This window comes from Nycticebus coucang, chromosome 3, assembly GCF_027406575.1.
Source record: "Nycticebus coucang isolate mNycCou1 chromosome 3, mNycCou1.pri, whole genome shotgun sequence".
In the NCBI taxonomy this organism is placed as follows: Eukaryota; Metazoa; Chordata; class Mammalia; order Primates; family Lorisidae; genus Nycticebus; species Nycticebus coucang.
The window spans coordinates 104,789,539-104,801,848 of NC_069782.1; the positions used below are offsets into that span (position 1 = coordinate 104,789,539).

General features: G+C 40.4%; 1 pseudogene; it reads right to left on the reverse strand.

The window, feature by feature from the left end:
• Nucleotides 1–370: 370 nt before the first annotated feature.
• LOC128582241 (calmodulin-like) lies at nucleotides 371–832 on the reverse strand (annotated as a pseudogene).
• Nucleotides 833–12,310: the final 11,478 nt, after the last annotated feature.

Sequence of the window (12,310 nt, forward strand, 5' to 3'; positions counted from 1 at the left end):
TCCACACTTCAACAACAACATGCTGGCAGTTCCTAAAAAAAAGTGCTTTAAAAAAGGCATAAGCCAGATGTTCACTCATTTGACCAACTCCGTCTAAGTTTAGATGTGCAGAGGGCTTTAGATATATCCAGAGTAAGCCACATGCAAGCCACATGATCATTAATTGATCAATTTTCTAAAATAGAGAAAGGTTTCAGGATAATTACAGTAAGATAAGGATAAGGGAAGAAAACATGGAGGAATGAAGTCCTAATAACTATAACATGCATATTTTTTTGACAATAGTGAGACACCTTTTACAGATAAGTTACAAAGAAAAGGCAAATAAACAATTTTGAATGAGAAATTTAACACATTCTGTACTCTGTCTTCACTTTGCTGTCATCATTTGTATAAACTCTTCATACTTTACTTGACCATTACCATCCATATCTGCTTCCCTGATCATTTCATCAACCTCTTCATCTGTTAACTTCTCTCTGATGCTTGTCATCACTTGGCGAAGCTCTGTTGCATTGAGGTAGCCATTGCCATCCTTATCAAACACACAGAATGCTTCTCTAATTTCTTCTTCATTATCTTTGTCTTTCATTTTCTTGCCATCATTGTCAGAAATTCAGGGAAGTCAATTGTTCAATTGTACCATTACCATCAGCATCTACTTCATTAATCGTGTCCTGTAACTCTGCTTCTTTGGGATTCTGTCGAAGAGACCTCATTACAGTTTCCAATTCCTCAATTCCTTTGTTGCTATAGTTCCATCACTATCTTTGTAAAATAGTGAAAAAGCTTTGAATTCTACAATCTGCTCTTCAGTCAGTTGGTCAGCCATGCTGCAAGTGCTACTCTGAGATGCCACCACACAACCACTCTCCTTGCTTGCTCCACTTGGTCTAATTCAGGCTGGATAATCTCCACTTGGTCTAATTCCTCAGACTGGATAATCTCAATTGGTCTACTTAAAAATCCACTGATTCTTTTTTCTTCCTATCTAAATATGCTGTTGTACCCTTCATTTCAGTTTGTAGTTTCAACTCCAAAATTTCTATTTGGTTCCTGTGTACTTGTATCTCCTACAAGTGCCTACCTGATCCTGGCTATGCACAGGTTATTATGCCCAGCCATAGCAAACACTCTCTGTGGATTACTTTTTCCTCTCTCCTTGGATGAACTGTCGAGTATATCCCATAACTTTTATCATCAATACTAAAGAATATAAATCTTCTAGTAACATTTAGTCATGAGAACAGGCTTATTTCAGTGGTTGATTTGTCCAACCAGTGTTGCCTTCAAATTGCTCTTCCCTCCATCCTGAGCCTGCTTCATGTCAGCAATACTGCAGGTGGGGAGGTGGAACGTGATTGGGTTCTTTCACTTGTCTACCTTGTTCTTCTCTTGCTCTTCACCTGTTCATCTCCTGTTCCTCCAGGTTTGCATGGGGAGGAGGAAGAGAGACGTAAGGCTCAGGAAAGGCCTCTGCTGACTGGCATGCATGCAATTTAGTGATGGTGCTTACTGGGTATGTGACATACCCAATATAGATTATATTTTGTCTTTCATTTGATGTTTTAGTGAGTTCCTTGAAAAAATACCCATAGTGAGAGTCTTTAACTACAGTTCCCATGGCAAGAGAAAGATCATTCCTTTTGGTGGTCACTTAGAGTTCCTTCTCACCTTTGGGACTTCTTGTGGTCCATTTCCTCATTTGGGTTATTCTGTTCCTTGAGACAAGTCTTTTGGCAGGATTCAACTTAGCTGCAGGATGGATCACTACCATCTGATTGAGCTGATCCACCTGGAACACTCATGTATTTATGACCTGCCATTGGTGGAAGTGCAGTCTTTAGCTGATGTAATTACATAGTCTATTGCTCCTTCTTCTCTAGGACTGCAGTTCCCAACCCCTGGGCTGAGGAATGGTACTGGTCCTTGGCCTGTTAGGAATTAGGCTGTAAGCAGCAGGTGAGCAGTGGCCAAATGATCAAAGCTTCATCTGTATTTACAGCTGCTCCCCATTGCTTGCATCACAGCCTGAGCTCTGCCTCCTGTCAGATGGAGGGCATTAGCATGAACCCTGCTGTAAGCTGCACATGTGAGAGATATAGGTTATATGCTCCTAATGCCCCTACCCCTCATCCATGGAAAAATTGTCTTCCATGAAACTGGTCCCTGGTTCCAAAAAGGTTGGGGACCACACTGCTCCAGGAGACAAGTCAGGCTTTCTGACCGATCCTCTTCCAATTCCCTCTTTCACTTGGCTTAACTGAGGCACAAGCTCCTCCATCCTTTCCCTTCCTGGGGGAGGAAGGAATGCACAGAACACCAGTAAGTCTCTTCAAATAAGTCCTCTCTGTTCCTTTACAACTTTATATCCTTAGGTGGGGTTAGGAGTTAAGGGTTCACAACTGTTTTTAGCTACCCCTTTGGCAAGTGCTGCCTAGATGGTCTAGCACTCAATTTAGAATACCATGAGCTCGGCACTTGTTTGCCATAAGGTCTCATCTGAAACTGAGGCAGAAATTGTTCCACTTTGATATCTTGTTGCATTGACTACAGAGTAATTGTGTTCTGGCACAGTGGGAAGAAAAGCATTGTTATTACAAACCAAAAACTGAGCTGGGTGTGGTAGCTGACATCTCTAATCTCAGTGATGTGGGAAGCTGAGGCCTGAGATTGCCTGAGGGTAGGAGTTTGAAACCAGCCTGGGTAATTTAGTGATACCTCTTCTTTAAGAAAAAAAAAGAAAAGAAGATTAGCCAGGGTGTGGTGGCAAATAACTGTAGTTCCATCTACTCAGGAGGCTGAGAGAGAGGCGGGCAGAGTTTGCTTGAGTCCTTGCACTCCAGCTTGGGTGACAAAAGGAGAAAAGAAAAGAAAACCTAAAAACTAACTGTGTCTGTGTCTTCTTATATCTTACAATAAAAATGTCACAGTTTATTTTAGGGAAGATTGATTTTATTTATTTAAGAAAATAACCTGACAGGTATGTTTGATTTCAGGAGGTGATTCTTGCAGTTCTACAAGGTGAAAGTGAAACAAAGAGAGTGCTGATTTGTTGTGCTCAGTAGGTGAGAAGAATCCTTAAGTGTTTCAAGGGAATAGGGACCTATGGGGCCTAGAAAAGAACTCAGTGGGGGAGGAGAAAAGTGGTCTGGTGAGACAGAGGGCCCGGAAGCCTTGGGTCAGGACCCAAGGCCAAAGGATGATTAATGACAGGGATGGTTGGGGGAGCTTAAAAACAAGGATGCCTAAGACTGTTGGAGTGTTTAGCCTCAACAACCTCTTATTAAAAGTGTGCTATAGATAGTAATCTTGTGCTCATGGTAGCTTTGGGAAGTTAAAACAAAAAAGGGCCCTGTGCAATGTTTGAGATGATACTAATCACAGGAGGCAAGACCCACTAGTGAGTCTAAGTGTCCAGTGGGAGCAGAAAATTACAGGGACAGCTGATGATGAAAGGTGAGTCCTGGGAGGTGCTGATCTTCTCACAGTATAGGATTGATGAATTGGGCACTTACAATTTTTTATCATTACAGGAATTAAAAAAAACACTCAAATATAACTGGACAGTTTAACGAGCTCTTGGTTACTCACTACTTAGTTTGACTTAGGCATTTTTTAAGTGTTTAAGGAAAAAGTGCATTCAGGAGGTTAGATGACTTGGGACAAAAACACAGGGAGGGCTCATCTGGGTTATAGTTGTAAAATTGGGGGACTTATTGTAAGATTCTAGGAATGATGGTGGAGTGGGTCCATTCACATAGCAATTGCTTTCCTGATAGGAGGCCTGTTGTCCCTAAAAAACAAATTATATACTTTCTTTCCTGAAGAAGTGATTTGTGTCTTCTCACTGCCCACTCTCCCTACCTCTGTACTGTACTAACAGTTTGTTTGAGAAAGTTGTGTTCTTGGTTATTTTGTCAGATATATTAATATTTGTGTTGTAAGTATATTACACATTTGGTAAGGCATTGCATAGAGTATACAGTAGGTTTAAAAAGGTGCTCGATTTTCTCTAGATGCCTGGATTCCTGGAAAGTCACTGGATTGTTTAGGATGTATTTAGTGCCCTAAAACTTGTTTAAACAACAACAAAAAATACATTTGTCATCTTGTATATGAAGAAGTTCAGAGGCATAGAGTTCCTAGGGTCAATTCAGTGGTTCTATGATATCCTCAAAAACCCAGGCTCTTTCCACTCCCCTATGGTCAGTGCTTTGGTTTGTACTTAGTTTTGAATCTCACTTTCACAATATGGCTGCTGCAGATCCAAGTGTCACATCCTCATGGTGCACCATCCAAAAAAGGAAGAGAGAAGGAGCATTTTTCCTCTCTTGTGTCTCATTGGAGAAGACAGCCATGTGTAGACATCCTCAGCAAATCTCTTACCAGGGCCCAGTGGCCCAGATTAAGTCATATTTTCATAGTCATATCCCAGCTGCAAGGAAGTGTAGGGAAGTATCAGCTGTTTTAAATTTATCTTAGGAAGTAGGTTTTGCCTAAGGAAGATGCAGGTTGGAAATGACTATTAATACAAAAGCATTTGGTGTCAGAGGAAGTGACTATGACTATGACTGAATGAAAGTATTTATTTCTATGGCATGCTAAAGTGATTCTGCAAAGTACTGAGCATCCGTGGCAAAATGGGTACTTGGGAGGCTTCTTATGAAGTTCTAGGAATAGTGTTAACAGTCATTCACCTATCAACAGCTTTAATAAAGACATACCTTATCCCTAAAAGACAAAATCAACACCTTTTGTCAAGAAGTAATCTCAGTGTCCCCTCATTTTACCTTGGTGCTAACAGTTAGTTTGATAATGATGTGTTTTTGGTTTTTTGTCAGATATATTTATACCAGGAAGGTCAAGGTGTAGGGGAAAGAACCCAAGACTGGGAATCGGAGGATAGAGGTTCTGGTCCTGGCTCTGCCCCTGTCCAGTCTGACACCTGTACAAGTAACCCCATCTTTGAAAGTCTTGGTGTTCTTAATTTCCAATTATCTGTGAAACAGTGGTGTTTTTTTTCCTTGCCTTGAGGTGATTTCCTTTTATTCCAATGAGACCTCTGTTTTCTTTCATTGCTTACGATCCTGATGGGTCTGTTCCCTTCCCTACCCTGGTCAAAGGGCAGGGGAGAATTCCAGCTGGGCCAATCAGAGTCTCTGTCCCAGAAATCTGAATCTTGAGCTAAGTGACCCAAGGATTGAAAGTGGTTGGAACTTTTCAAATCTACATGGCTGTGATAATGTGACTGCCCATTAGCTCCCACTCCCTAGATCCCTGAAGAATTCCTGATTCCTGGCCATTCTGGAGCTGGCTTATTCAACTCTTACTGTGCGCGATCTCGACAACTTCCTTCTTTTTGTGTCTTTTGCAATGGAATATTTTCTAGTAATGTTGTGGTGCCAGTGAAGTTATGGCATCAAATTAAGTTCAATCATTTTGAGATAAAGAGAACTGAACATTTTATTGTATTTTATTTATTTCTTTTTAATTGTTTCAGATTAATTGAGGGGAGAATGAATTAGATTACATTGTTTGCGTTTGTTAAGTATAGCCCCTCTTATGATTTTGTCCTGCCCCCAAGATGTGTGCCCTATACCCTAACATCGTGCCCATTAAGTTGGCACACACCCATCCCCCACCCTCCTCTCCTAACTCCCTTTTTTCCCCACCCCCCTCTAAATTGACTTGAGTTTTCCTCTTATGTGGGTGTGTGTTAGACTGCTTACTGGCTTCATATTAGAATTGAGTTCATTGGATTCTTGCTTTCTCTATTCTTGTGATACTTCACTAAGAAGAATGTGTTCCAACTCTATCCAGGTTAATAAAAAGATGTAGTTTCCATCTTTTTTAAATGGCTGACTAGTATTCCACGGTATACATATACTGTAGCTTGCTGTTTTTTGAGACACAGTCTCACTTTGTCACCCTTGAGAGAGTGCTATGGAGTCATAGCTCACAGCAACCTCAGACTCTTGGGTTCAAGTGATCCTCTTGCCTCAGTCTCCCAAGTAGCTGAGACTATACATGTCCACTGCAACACCCAGTTAGTTTTTCTATTTTTAGCAGAGACTGGGTCTCACTCTTGTTCAGGCTGGTCTCCTGAACTCAGCTCAGGGAATCCATCTGCTTTGGCCTCCCAGAGTGCTGAGATTATAGGCATGAGCCCCCTGTCTGGCCGGAACTGAACATTTTAAATGAAGACAAAATCATGAGCTCTTTAAAAGTTTTCCAGAATTCAGTTCTGTTACTTGTAACCTAAGAACTCTGTTGCATGAAAATAATAAAAAATTGCCTTATCTTTCCACCTTTCAGTGTGTTTTTTGTTTTTAGGGATCAAACTAAATTATGTGAAACTCAAGTACTCTTCATATTACAGCAGTATTTTTTTAAGCCTACTGGTTCTAGAGTCAAAATGCCTGACTTTGAACATCAACTCTGCTGCTTATTAGCTGTGTGACCTTGTGCATTTAAATTCTAGGTGTCTCACTTGTACTAGACTGTTTATTGCAGCTCAATTTACAATCACCAAAATGTGGAAACAGCCTAAATGCCCACCAACCCAGGAATGGATAAACAAGCTGTGGTATATGTATACCATGGAATACTATTCAGCTATTAAAAAAAATGGAGACTTTACATCCTTCGTATTAACCTGGCTGGAAGTGGAAGACATTATTCTTAGTAAAGCATCACAAGAATGGAGAAGCATGAATCCTATGTACTCGATTTTGATATGAGGACAATTAATGACAATTAAGGTTATGGGGGGGGAAGCAGAAAGAGGGACGGAGGGGGGGTGGGGCCTTGGTGTGTGTCACACTTTATGGGGGCAAGACATGATTGCAAGAGGGACTTTACCTAACAATTGCAATCAGTGTAACCTGGCTTATTGTACCCTCGATGAATCCCCAACAATTAAAAAAAAAAAAAAATTCTTGGTGTCTCAATTTTTAGATTTATTTTTTCTTTTTCTTTTTAATTATTTTTTTGAGACAGAGACTCAAGCTTCCACCCTGGGTAGAGTGCTTTGGCGTCATAACTCACAACAACCTCCAACTAGGGCTTAAGAAATCCTCTTGCCTCAGTTTTTCTATTTTATTAGAAACGGGATCTCACTTTTGCTCAGGCTGGTCTTACTATACTAGACATTATTTGTCTTTCTCGCTCTTATTTTTTCACAGCAGAATTTCTCAGTCTCCGCATTGTTCCAATGGCTAATGGAACTTACGCTTATGTATTCTCATGTCTTTTAGAATTTTCTTTTTTTTCGAGACAGAGCCTCAAGCTGTCGCCCTGGGTAGAGAGCTGTGGCATCACAGCTCACAGCAACCTCAAACTCTTGGGCTTAAGCCATTCTCCTGCTTCTGCCTCCCAAGTAGCTGGGACTACAGGCGCCCACCACAACACCTGGCTATTTTTTGGTTGCAGCCGTCATTGTTGTTTGGCGGGTCGGGGCTGGATTCAAACCCGCCAGCTCAGGTTTATGTGGCTGGTGCCTTAGCTGCTTGAGCCACAGGCGCTGAGCCACTTTTAGAATTTTCTAATGTTAACTATGTAGATATTCAAAGAATAACTCAATCTGTTCTCAGTACTTCTACTGTGTTCTTACTAATTAGTTTCAGTTATGCCTGCGAAAATCTTTATAGCATTGTTATTAACCAATGAATCATTATTTTAAAATCTCAAAGTTCTCCTGGAGCTTAGTGGAAACATAGTAAGTAGGAAATACATGCTCTTGTCTTGTTTTGCAGTAATCTTTCAAAAAAAATTTCTAAACAATTACATTGTATTTAAAATGATTATTGTTTTATAATTAAACAATATATTGCATTCTAAAAGGAAATAAATTTTATTTGTATTTTCTTTATATTTTAGGACAGATCGTTGGTTTTAAAAAGGGTGATTACAAGACTTACTTTCTCGATCTATAGCAGTCCTTGTATATCTAAAGATGCTGAACAAGATGAAACTGACATGGTAGAGGGGTCTCTGACTCATGGAGGGAGGAATTTACTCTAAAAAAAAAAAAGCTGTGTGAAACTCTAAATAGGAAGTAAACATACGATGAAGTCTATCTTCTCTTTGGCTTTAGAAATGAAAACAACTTACTTTTTGGTGTCTCATGCAACAAAATAGTTTCTGGTAATATTATGGTGCCAGTTAAGTTGTGGCATCATTTTAAGTTCAATCATTCAGAAATAAAGAAAAGGGAACTATGGTGGCGCCTGTGGCTCAGTGAGTAAGGCACCAGCCCCATGTACCAAGGGTGGTGGGTTCGAACCTGGCCCTGGCCAAACTGCAACAAAAAATAGCAGGGTGTTGTCGCGGGCCTGTAGCCCCAGCTACTCGGGAAGCTGAGGCAAGAGATTATTGCCTAAGCCCAAGAGCTGGAGGTTGCTGTGGGCTGTGATGCCACAGCACTCTACTGAGGGTGACAGAGTGAGACTCTGTCTCTAAAAAAAAAAAAGGAACTGAACATTTTAAATAAAAACAAAGTCATGAGCTCTTTAAAAGTCCAAATATTTTAGTGCCTTTTAAAATCATAAATGAAAAATCCACTAAAGTATCTTATAGGGTAAGTCACATTTCTGGGATAAGGCACACACAATAGCTCAGAGACCAATAAAGCTTCATGTACTTGGCATTGCTGAATGCCTGCTGGATGAAGAGTTAGCAAAAGAAATCACAGCACTGTTACTGATGATAGAGTTTCTTACATGACAGCTAAATCTATTAACTTCCCTGCTTTCCAGTCCCATACCCCATCCATGAAAAGTATTTTAAGATTTTTCTAAAACCATATCCTTATTGTAGGCAAATAAAAAAAAAGGAATGAGAAAAACACACAAGATTCATAACTTAAAATCTTCAAGAATTGAAGGTGTATGACCAGGTAATTAAGCTGGGCACTTCCTTCACCCATTTTACTGGTTTTTACAGAATGTATTGAAGCTACAATCTTACCTGCCCAGAGACAACCACTGCTAATGTTTTCTTGTGTGTTTTTCTAAACCCTTTTCTATGCATATTTGTGGATATGGATGTAAAACAAATAAGATATGCTATTTTGTAAACTTCACTTAAATTGGAAAATTGGAGTGCATTTTTTCTCCGACAGATACAATTCTGTAACATTTGAAATGGACATATAATATTCTGTTGTATGAGTAATGCCTTTTCTTCTTCCCTTCACGGGTAATGATACGGGATTTATTGTAGAGTTTTGACCTCATGCAATTGTGGGAACTCACTCTGCCAATAGAGCTCACCCTACCCATTCACAGAGCAGGCAGCAAATGCCAGGAGAATTAAATGAAAAACTGCACAGCAGCCCTCAATCAAAGAATGGCAGGAGTTGGTGTACAGTTACCCTGGTTTCCCTGATCTGGGAGTGGGTAGGGTGAGAACCTGTTCTACACATTTTCTGGAGCTTCCAGTGGTATTAAGCTCTAGTTGACTTCATATCCTTTATAGTTTATTTTCCTTCCTTTCTCATTCCACTACCATACCAGCAGTGTTTTTTGGAATCACTTCCCAGATAAGCTATTTGCACTTGAATCATTTTTGTATGGTCAGTTTTTAGGGAATCTCAAACACAGGACACATAACAATACCCAAGACCTCATTATTGCCCATGCCTCCCTAAATTCAATTTAAGTCATTTCACCCTTAGACACCATTTTTTTTTTTTTTTTGAGACAGTCTCAAGCTATAGCCCTGGTTAGAGGGCCATGGCATCACAGCTCACAGTAACCTCCAACTCTTGGGCTTAAGCGATTCTCTTGCCTCAGCCTCCCAAGTAGCTGGTACTACAGGCGCCCGCCACAACATCTGGCAGTTGTCATTGTGGCTTAGCTGGACCAGGCTGGGTTCAAACCCTCCAGCCTTGGTGCATGTGCTGGCGCCCTGCTTACTGAGTTTCGAGTGCCACCTAGACACCATCTTTTATCTTCTGAGTTCTGTCCACCAGCACTATAGCTCTGAGAAATCCTCAGTGCCACATAAACCAACAGCCCATGTACTCATTTCTTTTACTTTCATCACTCATCTGGTAAATAGGGTTAAAAAAACTTTAGGAATATTGATCAGAACTACATTCAACATAGACATAATTCAGAGAAAATGAACATCCTTACAATAATGAGTCTTCCCACTCCCATTCAAGAAAACGACGCATTTCACCACTGGGATGTGTTCCATTCTGAAGGTCAAGTTATTTGTCAAATAAAAATTCTTTAATATAAATCCTGGATTTCCCTAAATTAATTATCAACATCTTGTGTTGATAGTGCATAAAACACCCTTGGTTTTTCAAAGGAGCTTTGAAAAAAAATTACCACTATCATGAATATAATGACATTTTAAAAAAAGAAAGCAATTATGTAACGACAGAATTTTCTTTCTTTTATATTTAAATATTACCTTCTCAGAACTTTTCCTGCACTTTTGGTTCTTTTGCACTTTGAATCCTCTTTCTACTTTATGTCTATATCCAGGCAAACTCCATGTCCTGGGGAACCATTCTGGAATGTTCTTCAAGTTTTTCTTCCCTTTCCATTTCCATTTCACTCTAAACCAGGTACTTGGCTTTATTTTCAGGTTTGGCTTAAACAATTATTACTGTAGTTTCCTGGCTGGCCTCCACTTCTTCTACTCTTTATTTGCCCTGAATGCTACTGACATGTTGAACCTTAAACATAGCTTTGTTTTGAGGTGTCCCTTCTCAACAAGCCTCTGGTCATCTCACAGCGTGGAGTCTTCACACTGGTGTTTAGTTTCTGTGGTCTAGAGTCCAGTGAAGAGTTATGCACTGAGGATGGAATTGCAGAGAGAGGGGAAAAAACCTGGGTCCTTGATGACATTGTGGAGCCTTTAGTTCAATTTATCCTGAGACTTGCAATATCCCTAGACTTTCTGCTATAAAACATATATTTTCTTATTATTGAAACCAAGTGGAGCTGGGATTTCCTGATACTTGCAGTTAAATCATCCTAAGTGACACACACCTCTGCTGCTGAGCTGTGAGAGATGGTGGACCTTAGATAAGCAGAGAGTGAATGGAGAAAGCCCTCCTCACCAGGTTCCCAGCCTGAACTAAGTGCAGCTGTTGATCAGCTTGTGGCCTTGGTGGCGGTGATGGCTAATTTTATGTGTTAACTTGGAGGGTATTTTGGGGTGAGATTGACATTAAGACCAGTGACCTTTGGGAAAGCAGACTGCCGTCCTCCGTAATGTAGGTGGGCCCCATCTAATCAGTTGAAGGGCTGAATACAACAAAAAGACTACTGTCTCCCAGCAAGAGGGACTTTCCCAGTAGACTGCTTTTGGACTTCATCTGCATGATTAGTGCTCCTGGATCTCCTACTTCTGGCCCACGAGGTAGATTTTGGACTCATCAGCCTCCATAATCATGTGAGTGACTCCTTTCTAATATATCCCCTGCTATGTATACACATAACCTATTGGTTCTGTTTCTCTGACAAACCCTGACTAATACCAGGGGCAATAAAATCAGCAGAACAACGAGACAGAAGATTGAAACATCAGACTAACTCTAGTGAAGAAATCTTTCTTGGAAGGCCCCATGGCCAGGACTGGGGTGTGGATATTAGAAATAGTATGATCATGATTGCAGGGGTATCAGGGGGTCACCTGCAAAGGGCTCCACATTTTACATTGAATTGAGTGGACAGTCCCACACCTTGTTTTGTTCAATTCTTGTTTTTAAGCATCTTAAAATATCTGATACAGGTTCTGCGCCTGTAGTACAGTGGTTACGGCGCCAGCCACATGCACCAAGGCTGGCAGGTTCGAGCTCAGCCCGGGCCAGCTAAACAACAATGACAACTGCAACAAAAAAATAGCCTGGTGTTGTGGTGGGCACCTGTAGTCCCAGCTACTTGGGAGGCTGAGTCAAGAGAATCACTTAAGCCCAAGAGTTTGAGGTTGCTGTGAGCCGCGATGCCACGGCACTCTACTAAGGGTGACAGCAAGACTCTTTCTCAAAATAAAAAAAGATCTTATACATAATTTCATAGCTTTTAAAGCTGGCAGCTTAGTGTTGTGGTTCCCAAGTGTGATTGTTTGCTTAAAGAACTAAAAAATAATAATAATAAAAAAAATAAAAATAAAAACTGAAAATACTCCCTCTTCCCTTAAAGTTTCTGATTTATAGATTAATGGTAGGATCTAGGTATCTGTGTTTGAAAAACATTTCTTAAGTTTTGGTGTTTATTCCTCTGTAGATCATCTAGTCCAGAAATCTTTTTGCACTATGAGAAAAACCAAAACTCGAATGGTTTGA